Source organism: Mytilus californianus, unplaced genomic scaffold, assembly GCF_021869535.1.
Source record: "Mytilus californianus isolate M0D057914Y unplaced genomic scaffold, xbMytCali1.0.p SCAF_19, whole genome shotgun sequence".
NCBI lineage: Eukaryota > Metazoa > Mollusca > Bivalvia > Mytilida > Mytilidae > Mytilus > Mytilus californianus.
In genome coordinates, this window is record NW_026262667.1 from 12388598 (window position 1) to 12405519 (window position 16922).

The following is a 16922-nucleotide window of genomic DNA, read 5'->3' on the forward strand; positions in this document are numbered from 1 at the left end:
CTTTGAAATAAGGACGGAAACCTGTTAAAAGTACGGTGCTACAAAGAACTTTATTTAGGTTCTTAATGTATACGATCTCGAAGATTTAATTATATGTGTATGTTCAATCAAACATGAACTAAATGCGTCGGCTGCAAAAGAGCACTGAATGAGTACTACTTCTCTATTAAGCCTAGTTCACCATGATCCGGATTACTCAAAAATTATGTTTCCGCTGGGGCTCGAACCCAGGACCTTCCGCGTGTGAAGCGGACGTGATTACCACTACACTACGGAAACAGTTGAAGTAAGTGCGAAGTTTTCCATATTTCAAGCAACCGGCGATTAAAAATGATAGTGCAATCAAGATGAATAACATCGGTATGCGCATACAGCAGGTGCGTGTTCGTGTTAATGTTCACCGTCACGGAAATTCTCTTTGCAGGCATTTATCTTTCTTCTGCGCAATCAATTGAAAAAGCAGATTCCTCTGTCTATATGTAGCATGATACTTGTTCGCTAGCTAAATCCGATATCGACAGTGGACAATTTCCTTCTTTGCTTATAAGTCAAGGTGATATCAAGGTAAGTTGTTTTATAGCCTGCACAAACCAAAATAAAACATTCTTCGACAACATTTTAAATAATCGGAAAACAAATGTATGTAGCAAATTTTGATTGAGTATCAACTCCTCTTTCTCTTCGTTTGACCTTTTCCCCATCAGTGACGTGACAACATGCTGAACAATTAATGAGCCAAACTGCTTTGAATGTCAATGGCAGATACAAAAGTACGATTTCATTGAATCCAAACGCATATAAACAGTTCCAAAAATTAACGGGCTCGTCCGGGATTCGAACCCGGGACCTCTCGCACCCAAAGCGAGAATCATACCCCTAGACCAACGAGCCGCTTGATAGTTCCAGCTACATTTTCCGTATTTAACTATAGAATACAATTATTCTTCTTACGTGGCAAAGGGGTTTACCTATCAATATATTCGAAATTCTAAGTTTACGAGAAAGTTGTACCTCACGTTGGTCGAGATCAAACAATAAAAAACCAAATGAAAATTAAACGATAACCATTGTATACTTGTATGCTTTTTTCTCCTGCTGATTATTGTTAATGCATTCTATACTTGACGTTCGAATTTAGCGGTGTATTTTCTTTGATTATCCCACCGACTGGGATTGAAAACAGTTTTGAGATTCGCCACGTGTTGACAATTTGAGACAAAAATAGGGCTCGTCCGGGATTCGAACCCGGGACCTCTCGCACCCTAAGCGAGAATCATACCCCTAGACCAACGAGCCTGTATAGCTTACCAATGTTTAAATAATAGTTATAAAATTTAGAAATGTCATCGCTTGTTGCTATTTTCGTTGGCCTTGTGTTATACATTTGACCTTTCTTGTTTTGTTACCTTTGAAATAAGGACGGAAACCTGTTAAAAGTACGGTGCTACAAAGAACTTTATTTAGGTTCTTAATGTATACGATCTCGAAGATTTAATTATATGTGTATGTTCAATCAAACATGAACTAAATGCGTCGGCTGCAAAAGAGCACTGAATGAGTACTACTTCTCTATTAAGCCTAGTTCACCATGATCCGGATTACTCAAAAATTATGTTTCCGCTGGGGCTCGAACCCAGGACCTTCCGCGTGTGAAGCGGACGTGATTACCACTACACTACGGAAACAGTTGAAGTAAGTGCGAAGTTTTCCATATTTCAAGCAACCGGCGATTAAAAATGATAGTGCAATCAAGATGAATAACATCGGTATGCGCATACAGCAGGTGCGTGTTCGTGTTAATGTTCACCGTCACGGAAATTCTCTTTGCAGGCATTTATCTTTCTTCTGCGCAATCAATTGAAAAAGCAGATTCCTCTGTCTATATGTAGCATGATACTTGTTCGCTAGCTAAATCCGATATCGACAGTGGACAATTTCCTTCTTTGCTTATAAGTCAAGGTGATATCAAGGTAAGTTGTTTTATAGCCTGCACAAACCAAAATAAAACATTCTTCGACAACATTTTAAATAATCGGAAAACAAATGTATGTAGCAAATTTTGATTGAGTATCAACTCCTCTTTCTCTTCGTTTGACCTTTTCCCCATCAGTGACGTGACAACATGCTGAACAATTAATGAGCCAAACTGCTTTGAATGTCAATGGCAGATACAAAAGTACGATTTCATTGAATCCAAACGCATATAAACAGTTCCAAAAATTAACGGGCTCGTCCGGGATTCGAACCCGGGACCTCTCGCACCCAAAGCGAGAATCATACCCCTAGACCAACGAGCCGCTTGATAGTTCCAGCTACATTTTCCGTATTTAACTATAGAATACAATTATTCTTCTTACGTGGCAAAGGGGTTTACCTATCAATATATTCGAAATTCTAAGTTTACGAGAAAGTTGTACCTCACGTTGGTCGAGATCAAACAATAAAAAACCAAATGAAAATTAAACGATAACCATTGTATACTTGTATGCTTTTTTCTCCTGCTGATTATTGTTAATGCATTCTATACTTGACGTTCGAATTTAGCGGTGTATTTTCTTTGATTATCCCACCGACTGGGATTGAAAACAGTTTTGAGATTCGCCACGTGTTGACAATTTGAGACAAAAATAGGGCTCGTCCGGGATTCGAACCCGGGACCTCTCGCACCCTAAGCGAGAATCATACCCCTAGACCAACGAGCCTGTATAGCTTACCAATGTTTAAATAATAGTTATAAAATTTAGAAATGTCATCGCTTGTTGCTATTTTCGTTGGCCTTGTGTTATACATTTGACCTTTCTTGTTTTGTTACCTTTGAAATAAGGACGGAAACCTGTTAAAAGTACGGTGCTACAAAGAACTTTATTTAGGTTCTTAATGTATACGATCTCGAAGATTTAATTATATGTGTATGTTCAATCAAACATGAACTAAATGCGTCGGCTGCAAAAGAGCACTGAATGAGTACTACTTCTCAGCACTACAATATTAAGCCTAGTTCACCATGATCCGGATTACTCAAAAATTATGTTTCCGCTGGGGCTCGAACCCAGGACCTTCCGCGTGTGAAGCGGACGTGATTACCACTACACTACGGAAACAGTTGAAGTAAGTGCGAAGTTTTCCATATTTCAAGCAACCGGCGATTAAAAATGATAGTGCAATCAAGATGAATAACATCGGTATGCGCATACAGCAGGTGCGTGTTCGTGTTAATGTTCACCGTCACGGAAATTCTCTTTGCAGGCATTTATCTTTCTTCTGCGCAATCAATTGAAAAAGCAGATTCCTCTGTCTATATGTAGCATGATACTTGTTCGCTAGCTAAATCCGATATCGACAGTGGACAATTTCCTTCTTTGCTTATAAGTCAAGGTGATATCAAGGTAAGTTGTTTTATAGCCTGCACAAACCAAAATAAAACATTCTTCGACAACATTTTAAATAATCGGAAAACAAATGTATGTAGCAAATTTTGATTGAGTATCAACTCCTCTTTCTCTTCGTTTGACCTTTTCCCCATCAGTGACGTGACAACATGCTGAACAATTAATGAGCCAAACTGCTTTGAATGTCAATGGCAGATACAAAAGTACGATTTCATTGAATCCAAACGCATATAAACAGTTCCAAAAATTAACGGGCTCGTCCGGGATTCGAACCCGGGACCTCTCGCACCCAAAGCGAGAATCATACCCCTAGACCAACGAGCCGCTTGATAGTTCCAGCTACATTTTCCGTATTTAACTATAGAATACAATTATTCTTCTTACGTGGCAAAGGGGTTTACCTATCAATATATTCGAAATTCTAAGTTTACGAGAAAGTTGTACCTCACGTTGGTCGAGATCAAACAATAAAAAACCAAATGAAAATTAAACGATAACCATTGTATACTTGTATGCTTTTTTCTCCTGCTGATTATTGTTAATGCATTCTATACTTGACGTTCGAATTTAGCGGTGTATTTTCTTTGATTATCCCACCGACTGGGATTGAAAACAGTTTTGAGATTCGCCACGTGTTGACAATTTGAGACAAAAATAGGGCTCGTCCGGGATTCGAACCCGGGACCTCTCGCACCCTAAGCGAGAATCATACCCCTAGACCAACGAGCCTGTATAGCTTACCAATGTTTAAATAATAGTTATAAAATTTAGAAATGTCATCGCTTGTTGCTATTTTCGTTGGCCTTGTGTTATACATTTGACCTTTCTTGTTTTGTTACCTTTGAAATAAGGACGGAAACCTGTTAAAAGTACGGTGCTACAAAGAACTTTATTTAGGTTCTTAATGTATACGATCTCGAAGATTTAATTATATGTGTATGTTCAATCAAACATGAACTAAATCCGTCGGCTGCAAAAGAGCACTGAATGAGTACTACTTCTCAGCACTACAATATTAAGCCTAGTTCACCATGATCCGGATTACTCAAAAATTATGTTTCCGCTGGGGCTCGAACCCAGGACCTTCCGCGTGTGAAGCGGACGTGATTACCACTACACTACGGAAACAGTTGAAGTAAGTGCGAAGTTTTCCATATTTCAAGCAACCGGCGATTAAAAATGATAGTGCAATCAAGATGAATAACATCGGTATGCGCATACAGCAGGTGCGTGTTCGTGTTAATGTTCACCGTCACGGAAATTCTCTTTGCAGGCATTTATCTTTCTTCTGCGCAATCAATTGAAAAAGCAGATTCCTCTGTCTATATGTAGCATGATACTTGTTCGCTAGCTAAATCCGATATCGACAGTGGACAATTTCCTTCTTTGCTTATAAGTCAAGGTGATATCAAGGTAAGTTGTTTTATAGCCTGCACAAACCAAAATAAAACATTCTTCGACAACATTTTAAATAATCGGAAAACAAATGTATGTAGCAAATTTTGATTGAGTATCAACTCCTCTTTCTCTTCGTTTGACCTTTTCCCCATCAGTGACGTGACAACATGCTGAACAATTAATGAGCCAAACTGCTTTGAATGTCAATGGCAGATACAAAAGTACGATTTCATTGAATCCAAACGCATATAAACAGTTCCAAAAATTAACGGGCTCGTCCGGGATTCGAACCCGGGACCTCTCGCACCCAAAGCGAGAATCATACCCCTAGACCAACGAGCCGCTTGATAGTTCCAGCTACATTTTCCGTATTTAACTATAGAATACAATTATTCTTCTTACGTGGCAAAGGGGTTTACCTATCAATATATTCGAAATTCTAAGTTTACGAGAAAGTTGTACCTCACGTTGGTCGAGATCAAACAATAAAAAACCAAATGAAAATTAAACGATAACCATTGTATACTTGTATGCTTTTTTCTCCTGCTGATTATTGTTAATGCATTCTATACTTGACGTTCGAATTTAGCGGTGTATTTTCTTTGATTATCCCACCGACTGGGATTGAAAACAGTTTTGAGATTCGCCACGTGTTGACAATTTGAGACAAAAATAGGGCTCGTCCGGGATTCGAACCCGGGACCTCTCGCACCCTAAGCGAGAATCATACCCCTAGACCAACGAGCCTGTATAGCTTACCAATGTTTAAATAATAGTTATAAAATTTAGAAATGTCATCGCTTGTTGCTATTTTCGTTGGCCTTGTGTTATACATTTGACCTTTCTTGTTTTGTTACCTTTGAAATAAGGACGGAAACCTGTTAAAAGTACGGTGCTACAAAGAACTTTATTTAGGTTCTTAATGTATACGATCTCGAAGATTTAATTATATGTGTATGTTCAATCAAACATGAACTAAATGCGTCGGCTGCAAAAGAGCACTGAATGAGTACTACTTCTCAGCACTACAATATTAAGCCTAGTTCACCATGATCCGGATTACTCAAAAATTATGTTTCCGCTGGGGCTCGAACCCAGGACCTTCCGCGTGTGAAGCGGACGTGATTACCACTACACTACGGAAACAGTTGAAGTAAGTGCGAAGTTTTCCATATTTCAAGCAACCGGCGATTAAAAATGATAGTGCAATCAAGATGAATAACATCGGTATGCGCATACAGCAGGTGCGTGTTCGTGTTAATGTTCACCGTCACGGAAATTCTCTTTGCAGGCATTTATCTTTCTTCTGCGCAATCAATTGAAAAAGCAGATTCCTCTGTCTATATGTAGCATGATACTTGTTCGCTAGCTAAATCCGATATCGACAGTGGACAATTTCCTTCTTTGCTTATAAGTCAAGGTGATATCAAGGTAAGTTGTTTTATAGCCTGCACAAACCAAAATAAAACATTCTTCGACAACATTTTAAATAATCGGAAAACAAATGTATGTAGCAAATTTTGATTGAGTATCAACTCCTCTTTCTCTTCGTTTGACCTTTTCCCCATCAGTGACGTGACAACATGCTGAACAATTAATGAGCCAAACTGCTTTGAATGTCAATGGCAGATACAAAAGTACGATTTCATTGAATCCAAACTGCTTTGAATGTCAATGGCAGATACAAAAGTACGATTTCATTGAATCCAAACGCATATAAACAGTTCCAAAAATTAACGGGCTCGTCCGGGATTCGAACCCGGGACCTCTCGCACCCAAAGCGAGAATCATACCCCTAGACCAACGAGCCGCTTGATAGTTCCAGCTACATTTTCCGTATTTAACTATAGAATACAATTATTCTTCTTACGTGGCAAAGGGGTTTACCTATCAATATATTCGAAATTCTAAGTTTACGAGAAAGTTGTACCTCACGTTGGTCGAGATCAAACAATAAAAAACCAAATGAAAATTAAACGATAACCATTGTATACTTGTATGCTTTTTTCTCCTGCTGATTATTGTTAATGCATTCTATACTTGACGTTCGAATTTAGCGGTGTATTTTCTTTGATTATCCCACCGACTGGGATTGAAAACAGTTTTGAGATTCGCCACGTGTTGACAATTTGAGACAAAAATAGGGCTCGTCCGGGATTCGAACCCGGGACCTCTCGCACCCTAAGCGAGAATCATACCCCTAGACCAACGAGCCTGTATAGCTTACCAATGTTTAAATAATAGTTATAAAATTTAGAAATGTCATCGCTTGTTGCTATTTTCGTTGGCCTTGTGTTATACATTTGACCTTTCTTGTTTTGTTACCTTTGAAATAAGGACGGAAACCTGTTAAAAGTACGGTGCTACAAAGAACTTTATTTAGGTTCTTAATGTATACGATCTCGAAGATTTAATTATATGTGTATGTTCAATCAAACATGAACTAAATGCGTCGGCTGCAAAAGAGCACTGAATGAGTACTACTTCTCAGCACTACAATATTAAGCCTAGTTCACCATGATCCGGATTACTCAAAAATTATGTTTCCGCTGGGGCTCGAACCCAGGACCTTCCGCGTGTGAAGCGGACGTGATTACCACTACACTACGGAAACAGTTGAAGTAAGTGCGAAGTTTTCCATATTTCAAGCAACCGGCGATTAAAAATGATAGTGCAATCAAGATGAATAACATCGGTATGCGCATACAGCAGGTGCGTGTTCGTGTTAATGTTCACCGTCACGGAAATTCTCTTTGCAGGCATTTATCTTTCTTCTGCGCAATCAATTGAAAAAGCAGATTCCTCTGTCTATATGTAGCATGATACTTGTTCGCTAGCTAAATCCGATATCGACAGTGGACAATTTCCTTCTTTGCTTATAAGTCAAGGTGATATCAAGGTAAGTTGTTTTATAGCCTGCACAAACCAAAATAAAACATTCTTCGACAACATTTTAAATAATCGGAAAACAAATGTATGTAGCAAATTTTGATTGAGTATCAACTCCTCTTTCTCTTCGTTTGACCTTTTCCCCATCAGTGACGTGACAACATGCTGAACAATTAATGAGCCAAACTGCTTTGAATGTCAATGGCAGATACAAAAGTACGATTTCATTGAATCCAAACGCATATAAACAGTTCCAAAAATTAACGGGCTCGTCCGGGATTCGAACCCGGGACCTCTCGCACCCAAAGCGAGAATCATACCCCTAGACCAACGAGCCGCTTGATAGTTCCAGCTACATTTTCCGTATTTAACTATAGAATACAATTATTCTTCTTACGTGGCAAAGGGGTTTACCTATCAATATATTCGAAATTCTAAGTTTACGAGAAAGTTGTACCTCACGTTGGTCGAGATCAAACAATAAAAAACCAAATGAAAATTAAACGATAACCATTGTATACTTGTATGCTTTTTTCTCCTGCTGATTATTGTTAATGCATTCTATACTTGACGTTCGAATTTAGCGGTGTATTTTCTTTGATTATCCCACCGACTGGGATTGAAAACAGTTTTGAGATTCGCCACGTGTTGACAATTTGAGACAAAAATAGGGCTCGTCCGGGATTCGAACCCGGGACCTCTCGCACCCTAAGCGAGAATCATACCCCTAGACCAACGAGCCTGTATAGCTTACCAATGTTTAAATAATAGTTATAAAATTTAGAAATGTCATCGCTTGTTGCTATTTTCGTTGGCCTTGTGTTATACATTTGACCTTTCTTGTTTTGTTACCTTTGAAATAAGGACGGAAACCTGTTAAAAGTACGGTGCTACAAAGAACTTTATTTAGGTTCTTAATGTATACGATCTCGAAGATTTAATTATATGTGTATGTTCAATCAAACATGAACTAAATGCGTCGGCTGCAAAAGAGCACTGAATGAGTACTACTTCTCAGCACTACAATATTAAGCCTAGTTCACCATGATCCGGATTACTCAAAAATTATGTTTCCGCTGGGGCTCGAACCCAGGACCTTCCGCGTGTGAAGCGGACGTGATTACCACTACACTACGGAAACAGTTGAAGTAAGTGCGAAGTTTTCCATATTTCAAGCAACCGGCGATTAAAAATGATAGTGCAATCAAGATGAATAACATCGGTATGCGCATACAGCAGGTGCGTGTTCGTGTTAATGTTCACCGTCACGGAAATTCTCTTTGCAGGCATTTATCTTTCTTCTGCGCAATCAATTGAAAAAGCAGATTCCTCTGTCTATATGTAGCATGATACTTGTTCGCTAGCTAAATCCGATATCGACAGTGGACAATTTCCTTCTTTGCTTATAAGTCAAGGTGATATCAAGGTAAGTTGTTTTATAGCCTGCACAAACCAAAATAAAACATTCTTCGACAACATTTTAAATAATCGGAAAACAAATGTATGTAGCAAATTTTGATTGAGTATCAACTCCTCTTTCTCTTCGTTTGACCTTTTCCCCATCAGTGACGTGACAACATGCTGAACAATTAATGAGCCAAACTGCTTTGAATGTCAATGGCAGATACAAAAGTACGATTTCATTGAATCCAAACGCATATAAACAGTTCCAAAAATTAACGGGCTCGTCCGGGATTCGAACCCGGGACCTCTCGCACCCAAAGCGAGAATCATACCCCTAGACCAACGAGCCGCTTGATAGTTCCAGCTACATTTTCCGTATTTAACTATAGAATACAATTATTCTTCTTACGTGGCAAAGGGGTTTACCTATCAATATATTCGAAATTCTAAGTTTACGAGAAAGTTGTACCTCACGTTGGTCGAGATCAAACAATAAAAAACCAAATGAAAATTAAACGATAACCATTGTATACTTGTATGCTTTTTTCTCCTGCTGATTATTGTTAATGCATTCTATACTTGACGTTCGAATTTAGCGGTGTATTTTCTTTGATTATCCCACCGACTGGGATTGAAAACAGTTTTGAGATTCGCCACGTGTTGACAATTTGAGACAAAAATAGGGCTCGTCCGGGATTCGAACCCGGGACCTCTCGCACCCTAAGCGAGAATCATACCACTAGACCAACGAGCCTGTATAGCTTACCAATGTTTAAATAATAGTTATAAAATTTAGAAATGTCATCGCTTGTTGCTATTTTCGTTGGCCTTGTGTTATACATTTGACCTTTCTTGTTTTGTTACCTTTGAAATAAGGACGGAAACCTGTTAAAAGTACGGTGCTACAAAGAACTTTATTTAGGTTCTTAATGTATACGATCTCGAAGATTTAATTATATGTGTATGTTCAATCAAACATGAACTAAATGCGTCGGCTGCAAAAGAGCACTGAATGAGTACTACTTCTCAGCACTACAATATTAAGCCTAGTTCACCATGATCCGGATTACTCAAAAATTATGTTTCCGCTGGGGCTCGAACCCAGGACCTTCCGCGTGTGAAGCGGACGTGATTACCACTACACTACGGAAACAGTTGAAGTAAGTGCGAAGTTTTCCATATTTCAAGCAACCGGCGATTAAAAATGATAGTGCAATCAAGATGAATAACATCGGTATGCGCATACAGCAGGTGCGTGTTCGTGTTAATGTTCACCGTCACGGAAATTCTCTTTGCAGGCATTTATCTTTCTTCTGCGCAATCAATTGAAAAAGCAGATTCCTCTGTCTATATGTAGCATGATACTTGTTCGCTAGCTAAATCCGATATCGACAGTGGACAATTTCCTTCTTTGCTTATAAGTCAAGGTGATATCAAGGTAAGTTGTTTTATAGCCTGCACAAACCAAAATAAAACATTCTTCGACAACATTTTAAATAATCGGAAAACAAATGTATGTAGCAAATTTTGATTGAGTATCAACTCCTCTTTCTCTTCGTTTGACCTTTTCCCCATCAGTGACGTGACAACATGCTGAACAATTAATGAGCCAAACTGCTTTGAATGTCAATGGCAGATACAAAAGTACGATTTCATTGAATCCAAACGCATATAAACAGTTCCAAAAATTAACGGGCTCGTCCGGGATTCGAACCCGGGACCTCTCGCACCCAAAGCGAGAATCATACCCCTAGACCAACGAGCCGCTTGATAGTTCCAACTACATTTTCCGTATTTAACTATAGAATACAATTATTCTTCTTACGTGGCAAAGGGGTTTACCTATCAATATATTCGAAATTCTAAGTTTACGAGAAAGTTGTACCTCACGTTGGTCGAGATCAAACAATAAAAAACCAAATGAAAATTAAACGATAACCATTGTATACTTGTATGCTTTTTTCTCCTGCTGATTATTGTTAATGCATTCTATACTTGACGTTCGAATTTAGCGGTGTATTTTCTTTGATTATCCCACCGACTGGGATTGAAAACAGTTTTGAGATTCGCCACGTGTTGACAATTTGAGACAAAAACAGGGCTCGTCCGGGATTCGAACCCGGGACCTCTCGCACCCTAAGCGAGAATCATACCCCTAGACCAACGAGCCTGTATAGCTTACCAATGTTTAAATAATAGTTATAAAATTTAGAAATGTCATCGCTTGTTGCTATTTTCGTTGGCCTTGTGTTATACATTTGACCTTTCTTGTTTTGTTACCTTTGAAATAAGGACGGAAACCTGTTAAAAGTACGGTGCTACAAAGAACTTTATTTAGGTTCTTAATGTATACGATCTCGAAGATTTAATTATATGTGTATGTTCAATCAAACATGAACTAAATGCGTCGGCTGCAAAAGAGCACTGAATGAGTACTACTTCTCAGCACTACAATATTAAGCCTAGTTCACCATGATCCGGATTACTCAAAAATTATGTTTCCGCTGGGGCTCGAACCCAGGACCTTCCGCGTGTGAAGCGGACGTGATTACCACTACACTACGGAAACAGTTGAAGTAAGTGCGAAGTTTTCCATATTTCAAGCAACCGGCGATTAAAAATGATAGTGCAATCAAGATGAATAACATCGGTATGCGCATACAGCAGGTGCGTGTTCGTGTTAATGTTCACCGTCACGGAAATTCTCTTTGCAGGCATTTATCTTTCTTCTGCGCAATCAATTGAAAAAGCAGATTCCTCTGTCTATATGTAGCATGATACTTGTTCGCTAGCTAAATCCGATATCGACAGTGGACAATTTCCTTCTTTGCTTATAAGTCAAGGTGATATCAAGGTAAGTTGTTTTATAGCCTGCACAAACCAAAATAAAACATTCTTCGACAACATTTTAAATAATCGGAAAACAAATGTATGTAGCAAATTTTGATTGAGTATCAACTCCTCTTTCTCTTCGTTTGACCTTTTCCCCATCAGTGACGTGACAACATGCTGAACAATTAATGAGCCAAACTGCTTTGAATGTCAATGGCAGATACAAAAGTACGATTTCATTGAATCCAAACGCATATAAACAGTTCCAAAAATTAACGGGCTCGTCCGGGATTCGAACCCGGGACCTCTCGCACCCAAAGCGAGAATCATACCCCTAGACCAACGAGCCGCTTGATAGTTCCAGCTACATTTTCCGTATTTAACTATAGAATACAATTATTCTTCTTACGTGGCAAAGGGGTTTACCTATCAATATATTCGAAATTCTAAGTTTACGAGAAAGTTGTACCTCACGTTGGTCGAGATCAAACAATAAAAAACCAAATGAAAATTAAACGATAACCATTGTATACTTGTATGCTTTTTTCTCCTGCTGATTATTGTTAATGCATTCTATACTTGACGTTCGAATTTAGCGGTGTATTTTCTTTGATTATCCCACCGACTGGGATTGAAAACAGTTTTGAGATTCGCCACGTGTTGACAATTTGAGACAAAAATAGGGCTCGTCCGGGATTCGAACCCGGGACCTCTCGCACCCTAAGCGAGAATCATACCCCTAGACCAACGAGCCTGTATAGCTTACCAATGTTTAAATAATAGTTATAAAATTTAGAAATGTCATCGCTTGTTGCTATTTTCGTTGGCCTTGTGTTATACATTTGACCTTTCTTGTTTTGTTACCTTTGAAATAAGGACGGAAACCTGTTAAAAGTACGGTGCTACAAAGAACTTTATTTAGGTTCTTAATGTATACGATCTCGAAGATTTAATTATATGTGTATGTTCAATCAAACATGAACTAAATGCGTCGGCTGCAAAAGAGCACTGAATGAGTACTACTTCTCAGCACTACAATATTAAGCCTAGTTCACCATGATCCGGATTACTCAAAAATTATGTTTCCGCTGGGGCTCGAACCCAGGACCTTCCGCGTGTGAAGCGGACGTGATTACCACTACACTACGGAAACAGTTGAAGTAAGTGCGAAGTTTTCCATATTTCAAGCAACCGGCGATTAAAAATGATAGTGCAATCAAGATGAATAACATCGGTATGCGCATACAGCAGGTGCGTGTTCGTGTTAATGTTCACCGTCACGGAAATTCTCTTTGCAGGCATTTATCTTTCTTCTGCGCAATCAATTGAAAAAGCAGATTCCTCTGTCTATATGTAGCATGATACTTGTTCGCTAGCTAAATCCGATATCGACAGTGGACAATTTCCTTCTTTGCTTATAAGTCAAGGTGATATCAAGGTAAGTTGTTTTATAGCCTGCACAAACCAAAATAAAACATTCTTCGACAACATTTTAAATAATCGGAAAACAAATGTATGTAGCAAATTTTGATTGAGTATCAACTCCTCTTTCTCTTCGTTTGACCTTTTCCCCATCAGTGACGTGACAACATGCTGAACAATTAATGAGCCAAACTGCTTTGAATGTCAATGGCAGATACAAAAGTACGATTTCATTGAATCCAAACGCATATAAACAGTTCCAAAAATTAACGGGCTCGTCCGGGATTCGAACCCGGGACCTCTCGCACCCAAAGCGAGAATCATACCCCTAGACCAACGAGCCGCTTGATAGTTCCAGCTACATTTTCCGTATTTAACTATAGAATACAATTATTCTTCTTACGTGGCAAAGGGGTTTACCTATCAATATATTCGAAATTCTAAGTTTACGAGAAAGTTGTACCTCACGTTGGTCGAGATCAAACAATAAAAAACCAAATGAAAATTAAACGATAACCATTGTATACTTGTATGCTTTTTTCTCCTGCTGATTATTGTTAATGCATTCTATACTTGACATTCGAATTTAGCGGTGTATTTTCTTTGATTATCCCACCGACTGGGATTGAAAACAGTTTTGAGATTCGCCACGTGTTGACAATTTGAGACAAAAATAGGGCTCGTCCGGGATTCGAACCCGGGACCTCTCGCACCCTAAGCGAGAATCATACCCCTAGACCAACGAGCCTGTATAGAATACCAATGTTTAAATAATAGTTATAAAATTTAGAAATGTCATCGCTTGTTGCTATTTTCGTTGGCCTTGTGTTATACATTTGACCTTTCTTGTTTTGTTACCTTTGAAATAAGGACGGAAACCTGTTAAAAGTACGGTGCTACAAAGAACTTTATTTAGGTTCTTAATGTATACGATCTCGAAGATTTAATTATATGTGTATGTTCAATCAAACATGAACTAAATGCGTCGGCTGCAAAAGAGCACTGAATGAGTACTACTTCTCAGCACTACAATATTAAGCCTAGTTCACCATGATCCGGATTACTCAAAAATTATGTTTCCGCTGGGGCTCGAACCCAGGACCTTCCGCGTGTGAAGCGGACGTGATTACCACTACACTACGGAAACAGTTGAAGTAAGTGCGAAGTTTTCCATATTTCAAGCAACCGGCGATTAAAAATGATAGTGCAATCAAGATGAATAACATCGGTATGCGCATACAGCAGGTGCGTGTTCGTGTTAATGTTCACCGTCACGGAAATTCTCTTTGCAGGCATTTATCTTTCTTCTGCGCAATCAATTGAAAAAGCAGATTCCTCTGTCTATATGTAGCATGATACTTGTTCGCTAGCTAAATCCGATATCGACAGTGGACAATTTCCTTCTTTGCTTATAAGTCAAGGTGATATCAAGGTAAGTTGTTTTATAGCCTGCACAAACCAAAATAAAACATTCTTCGACAACATTTTAAATAATCGGAAAACAAATGTATGTAGCAAATTTTGATTGAGTATCAACTCCTCTTTCTCTTCGTTTGACCTTTTCCCCATCAGTGACGTGACAACATGCTGAACAATTAATGAGCCAAACTGCTTTGAATGTCAATGGCAGATACAAAAGTACGATTTCATTGAATCCAAACGCATATAAACAGTTCCAAAAATTAACGGGCTCGTCCGGGATTCGAACCCGGGACCTCTCGCACCCAAAGCGAGAATCATACCCCTAGACCAACGAGCCGCTTGATAGTTCCAGCTACATTTTCCGTATTTAACTATAGAATACAATTATTCTTCTTACGTGGCAAAGGGGTTTACCTATCAATATATTCGAAATTCTAAGTTTACGAGAAAGTTGTACCTCACGTTGGTCGAGATCAAACAATAAAAAACCAAATGAAAATTAAACGATAACCATTGTATACTTGTATGCTTTTTTCTCCTGCTGATTATTGTTAATGCATTCTATACTTGACGTTCGAATTTAGCGGTGTATTTTCTTTGATTATCCCACCGACTGGGATTGAAAACAGTTTTGAGATTCGCCACGTGTTGACAATTTGAGACAAAAATAGGGCTCGTCCGGGATTCGAACCCGGGACCTCTCGCACCCTAAGCGAGAATCATACCCCTAGACCAACGAGCCTGTATAGCTTACCAATGTTTAAATAATAGTTATAAAATTTAGAAATGTCATCGCTTGTTGCTATTTTCGTTGGCCTTGTGTTATACATTTGACCTTTCTTGTTTTGTTACCTTTGAAATAAGGACGGAAACCTGTTAAAAGTACGGTGCTACAAAGAACTTTATTTAGGTTCTTAATGTATACGATCTCGAAGATTTAATTATATGTGTATGTTCAATCAAACATGAACTAAATGCGTCGGCTGCAAAAGAGCACTGAATGAGTACTACTTCTCAGCACTACAATATTAAGCCTAGTTCACCATGATCCGGATTACTCAAAAATTATGTTTCCGCTGGGGCTCGAACCCAGGACCTTCCGCGTGTGAAGCGGACGTGATTACCACTACACTACGGAAACAGTTGAAGTAAGTGCGAAGTTTTCCATATTTCAAGCAACCGGCGATTAAAAATGATAGTGCAATCAAGATGAATAACATCGGTATGCGCATACAGCAGGTGCGTGTTCGTGTTAATGTTCACCGTCACGGAAATTCTCTTTGCAGGCATTTATCTTTCTTCTGCGCAATCAATTGAAAAAGCAGATTCCTCTGTCTATATGTAGCATGATACTTGTTCGCTAGCTAAATCCGATATCGACAGTGGACAATTTCCTTCTTTGCTTATAAGTCAAGGTGATATCAAGGTAAGTTGTTTTATAGCCTGCACAAACCAAAATAAAACATTCTTCGACAACATTTTAAATAATCGGAAAACAAATGTATGTAGCAAATTTTGATTGAGTATCAACTCCTCTTTCTCTTCGTTTGACCTTTTCCCCATCAGTGACGTGACAACATGCTGAACAATTAATGAGCCAAACTGCTTTGAATGTCAATGGCAGATACAAAAGTACGATTTCATTGAATCCAAACGCATATAAACAGTTCCAAAAATTAACGGGCTCGTCCGGGATTCGAACCCGGGACCTCTCGCACCCAAAGCGAGAATCATACCCCTAGACCAACGAGCCGCTTGATAGTTCCAGCTACATTTTCCGTATTTAACTATAGAATACAATTATTCTTCTTACGTGGCAAAGGGGTTTACCTATCAATATATTCGAAATTCTAAGTTTACGAGAAAGTTGTACCTCACGTTGGTCGAGATCAAACAATAAAAAACCAAATGAAAATTAAACGATAACCATTGTATACTTGTATGCTTTTTTCTCCTGCTGATTATTGTTAATGCATTCTATACTTGACGTTCGAATTTAGCGGTGTATTTTCTTTGATTATCCCACCGACTGGGATTGAAAACAGTTTTGAGATTCGCCACGTGTTGACAATTTGAGACAAAAATAGGGCTCGTCCGGGATTCGAACCCGGGACCTCTCGCACCCTAAGCGAGAATCATACCCCTAGACCAACGAGCCTGTATAGC

The 16922-nt window shown here is 38.8% G+C and overlaps 36 non-coding genes across 36 annotated transcripts; all 36 read right to left on the reverse strand.

The window, feature by feature from the left end:
* Positions 1-206: 206 nt before the first annotated feature.
* On the reverse strand, positions 207-279 carry Trnav-cac (transfer RNA valine (anticodon CAC)). Its single transcript has one exon. It is a non-coding gene; the product is annotated as a tRNA-Val (tRNA).
* A 540-nt stretch (positions 280-819) lies between these two features.
* Trnap-ugg (transfer RNA proline (anticodon UGG)) lies at positions 820-891 on the reverse strand. The gene has a single exon. It is a non-coding gene; the product is annotated as a tRNA-Pro (tRNA).
* Positions 892-1224: 333 nt separating this feature from the next.
* Positions 1225-1296, reverse strand: Trnap-agg (transfer RNA proline (anticodon AGG)). Its single transcript has one exon. It is a non-coding gene; the product is annotated as a tRNA-Pro (tRNA).
* A 316-nt stretch (positions 1297-1612) lies between these two features.
* Positions 1613-1685, reverse strand: Trnav-cac (transfer RNA valine (anticodon CAC)). The gene has a single exon. It is a non-coding gene; the product is annotated as a tRNA-Val (tRNA).
* Positions 1686-2225: 540 nt separating this feature from the next.
* Trnap-ugg (transfer RNA proline (anticodon UGG)) lies at positions 2226-2297 on the reverse strand. Its single transcript has one exon. It is a non-coding gene; the product is annotated as a tRNA-Pro (tRNA).
* A 333-nt stretch (positions 2298-2630) lies between these two features.
* Positions 2631-2702, reverse strand: Trnap-agg (transfer RNA proline (anticodon AGG)). The gene has a single exon. It is a non-coding gene; the product is annotated as a tRNA-Pro (tRNA).
* Positions 2703-3028: 326 nt separating this feature from the next.
* Positions 3029-3101, reverse strand: Trnav-cac (transfer RNA valine (anticodon CAC)). Its single transcript has one exon. It is a non-coding gene; the product is annotated as a tRNA-Val (tRNA).
* Positions 3102-3641: 540 nt separating this feature from the next.
* Trnap-ugg (transfer RNA proline (anticodon UGG)) lies at positions 3642-3713 on the reverse strand. The gene has a single exon. It is a non-coding gene; the product is annotated as a tRNA-Pro (tRNA).
* A 333-nt stretch (positions 3714-4046) lies between these two features.
* On the reverse strand, positions 4047-4118 carry Trnap-agg (transfer RNA proline (anticodon AGG)). Its single transcript has one exon. It is a non-coding gene; the product is annotated as a tRNA-Pro (tRNA).
* Positions 4119-4444: 326 nt separating this feature from the next.
* On the reverse strand, positions 4445-4517 carry Trnav-cac (transfer RNA valine (anticodon CAC)). Its single transcript has one exon. It is a non-coding gene; the product is annotated as a tRNA-Val (tRNA).
* A 540-nt stretch (positions 4518-5057) lies between these two features.
* On the reverse strand, positions 5058-5129 carry Trnap-ugg (transfer RNA proline (anticodon UGG)). Its single transcript has one exon. It is a non-coding gene; the product is annotated as a tRNA-Pro (tRNA).
* A 333-nt stretch (positions 5130-5462) lies between these two features.
* On the reverse strand, positions 5463-5534 carry Trnap-agg (transfer RNA proline (anticodon AGG)). The gene has a single exon. It is a non-coding gene; the product is annotated as a tRNA-Pro (tRNA).
* Positions 5535-5860: 326 nt separating this feature from the next.
* On the reverse strand, positions 5861-5933 carry Trnav-cac (transfer RNA valine (anticodon CAC)). The gene has a single exon. It is a non-coding gene; the product is annotated as a tRNA-Val (tRNA).
* A 592-nt stretch (positions 5934-6525) lies between these two features.
* Positions 6526-6597, reverse strand: Trnap-ugg (transfer RNA proline (anticodon UGG)). Its single transcript has one exon. It is a non-coding gene; the product is annotated as a tRNA-Pro (tRNA).
* A 333-nt stretch (positions 6598-6930) lies between these two features.
* On the reverse strand, positions 6931-7002 carry Trnap-agg (transfer RNA proline (anticodon AGG)). The gene has a single exon. It is a non-coding gene; the product is annotated as a tRNA-Pro (tRNA).
* Positions 7003-7328: 326 nt separating this feature from the next.
* Positions 7329-7401, reverse strand: Trnav-cac (transfer RNA valine (anticodon CAC)). The gene has a single exon. It is a non-coding gene; the product is annotated as a tRNA-Val (tRNA).
* A 540-nt stretch (positions 7402-7941) lies between these two features.
* Positions 7942-8013, reverse strand: Trnap-ugg (transfer RNA proline (anticodon UGG)). Its single transcript has one exon. It is a non-coding gene; the product is annotated as a tRNA-Pro (tRNA).
* A 333-nt stretch (positions 8014-8346) lies between these two features.
* On the reverse strand, positions 8347-8418 carry Trnap-agg (transfer RNA proline (anticodon AGG)). The gene has a single exon. It is a non-coding gene; the product is annotated as a tRNA-Pro (tRNA).
* Positions 8419-8744: 326 nt separating this feature from the next.
* Trnav-cac (transfer RNA valine (anticodon CAC)) lies at positions 8745-8817 on the reverse strand. Its single transcript has one exon. It is a non-coding gene; the product is annotated as a tRNA-Val (tRNA).
* Positions 8818-9357: 540 nt separating this feature from the next.
* On the reverse strand, positions 9358-9429 carry Trnap-ugg (transfer RNA proline (anticodon UGG)). The gene has a single exon. It is a non-coding gene; the product is annotated as a tRNA-Pro (tRNA).
* A 333-nt stretch (positions 9430-9762) lies between these two features.
* Trnap-agg (transfer RNA proline (anticodon AGG)) lies at positions 9763-9834 on the reverse strand. The gene has a single exon. It is a non-coding gene; the product is annotated as a tRNA-Pro (tRNA).
* A 326-nt stretch (positions 9835-10160) lies between these two features.
* Trnav-cac (transfer RNA valine (anticodon CAC)) lies at positions 10161-10233 on the reverse strand. Its single transcript has one exon. It is a non-coding gene; the product is annotated as a tRNA-Val (tRNA).
* A 540-nt stretch (positions 10234-10773) lies between these two features.
* On the reverse strand, positions 10774-10845 carry Trnap-ugg (transfer RNA proline (anticodon UGG)). The gene has a single exon. It is a non-coding gene; the product is annotated as a tRNA-Pro (tRNA).
* Positions 10846-11178: 333 nt separating this feature from the next.
* Trnap-agg (transfer RNA proline (anticodon AGG)) lies at positions 11179-11250 on the reverse strand. Its single transcript has one exon. It is a non-coding gene; the product is annotated as a tRNA-Pro (tRNA).
* Positions 11251-11576: 326 nt separating this feature from the next.
* On the reverse strand, positions 11577-11649 carry Trnav-cac (transfer RNA valine (anticodon CAC)). Its single transcript has one exon. It is a non-coding gene; the product is annotated as a tRNA-Val (tRNA).
* A 540-nt stretch (positions 11650-12189) lies between these two features.
* Positions 12190-12261, reverse strand: Trnap-ugg (transfer RNA proline (anticodon UGG)). The gene has a single exon. It is a non-coding gene; the product is annotated as a tRNA-Pro (tRNA).
* Positions 12262-12594: 333 nt separating this feature from the next.
* Positions 12595-12666, reverse strand: Trnap-agg (transfer RNA proline (anticodon AGG)). The gene has a single exon. It is a non-coding gene; the product is annotated as a tRNA-Pro (tRNA).
* Positions 12667-12992: 326 nt separating this feature from the next.
* Positions 12993-13065, reverse strand: Trnav-cac (transfer RNA valine (anticodon CAC)). Its single transcript has one exon. It is a non-coding gene; the product is annotated as a tRNA-Val (tRNA).
* A 540-nt stretch (positions 13066-13605) lies between these two features.
* On the reverse strand, positions 13606-13677 carry Trnap-ugg (transfer RNA proline (anticodon UGG)). Its single transcript has one exon. It is a non-coding gene; the product is annotated as a tRNA-Pro (tRNA).
* Positions 13678-14010: 333 nt separating this feature from the next.
* On the reverse strand, positions 14011-14082 carry Trnap-agg (transfer RNA proline (anticodon AGG)). The gene has a single exon. It is a non-coding gene; the product is annotated as a tRNA-Pro (tRNA).
* A 326-nt stretch (positions 14083-14408) lies between these two features.
* Trnav-cac (transfer RNA valine (anticodon CAC)) lies at positions 14409-14481 on the reverse strand. The gene has a single exon. It is a non-coding gene; the product is annotated as a tRNA-Val (tRNA).
* A 540-nt stretch (positions 14482-15021) lies between these two features.
* On the reverse strand, positions 15022-15093 carry Trnap-ugg (transfer RNA proline (anticodon UGG)). The gene has a single exon. It is a non-coding gene; the product is annotated as a tRNA-Pro (tRNA).
* Positions 15094-15426: 333 nt separating this feature from the next.
* Trnap-agg (transfer RNA proline (anticodon AGG)) lies at positions 15427-15498 on the reverse strand. Its single transcript has one exon. It is a non-coding gene; the product is annotated as a tRNA-Pro (tRNA).
* A 326-nt stretch (positions 15499-15824) lies between these two features.
* Positions 15825-15897, reverse strand: Trnav-cac (transfer RNA valine (anticodon CAC)). The gene has a single exon. It is a non-coding gene; the product is annotated as a tRNA-Val (tRNA).
* Positions 15898-16437: 540 nt separating this feature from the next.
* Positions 16438-16509, reverse strand: Trnap-ugg (transfer RNA proline (anticodon UGG)). Its single transcript has one exon. It is a non-coding gene; the product is annotated as a tRNA-Pro (tRNA).
* Positions 16510-16842: 333 nt separating this feature from the next.
* Positions 16843-16914, reverse strand: Trnap-agg (transfer RNA proline (anticodon AGG)). The gene has a single exon. It is a non-coding gene; the product is annotated as a tRNA-Pro (tRNA).
* Positions 16915-16922: the final 8 nt, after the last annotated feature.